The following is a 592-nucleotide window of genomic DNA, read 5'->3' on the forward strand; positions in this document are numbered from 1 at the left end:
ACTGTGAGTTCGAGACCAGCCTGGGCTACATAGTGAGTTCCAGGTCAGTCTCAACTATATAGTGAGACCCTGTCTCAAAAAACCCAAAACAACAACAACAACAACAAAAACAACAAATTGGCCAGGTATGGTGTGCACACCTGTCTGTGATGCCAGCATCTGGGAGACTGACACAGGATGGCGAGTTTGAACTCAGAGTGGACAATTTAGAGACTGAGAGACCCTTGTCTAAAAATTTATATAATAATAATAATAATAATAAATGGACTGTGGATGTAGCTCAATGTGAAAGCCCCAGATTCAATCCTAGTACCACAAAAATAAAACATGGGCTCTGAAACTAACCCTAAATGTCACCCTTGACCGTGCCTATCCCAGGCCATCTACCCTGGCTTTCTCAGCTTTCCTGTCTGTAGAGGCCTCTGTGCTCTGGTGGAGAATTAGGAGCCTAGTTACCTAACCAAAACAAGGCATCCAAACCTGCCCCGCCCTAGTAAAGACGCCCGGCCCCCGGCTCAGCTACAGGAGTTGGCCTCAAAGGCCAACTGCACCCGATTCACTCCAGACCCCACCCCGAGCCACGACTTCACCA

The 592-nt window shown here is 47.8% G+C and overlaps 1 protein-coding gene across 1 annotated transcript in view; it reads right to left on the minus strand.

The window, feature by feature from the left end:
- Positions 1-592, minus strand: part of Carns1 (carnosine synthase 1) — a 10,857-nt gene that overhangs the window by 5,143 nt on the left and 5,122 nt on the right. The window lies entirely within an intron of this gene.

Source organism: Fukomys damarensis, unplaced genomic scaffold (genome assembly GCF_012274545.1).
Source record: "Fukomys damarensis isolate Sample0158 unplaced genomic scaffold, DMR_v1.0_HiC HiC_scaffold_27, whole genome shotgun sequence".
Lineage (NCBI taxonomy): Eukaryota > Metazoa > Chordata > Mammalia > Rodentia > Bathyergidae > Fukomys > Fukomys damarensis.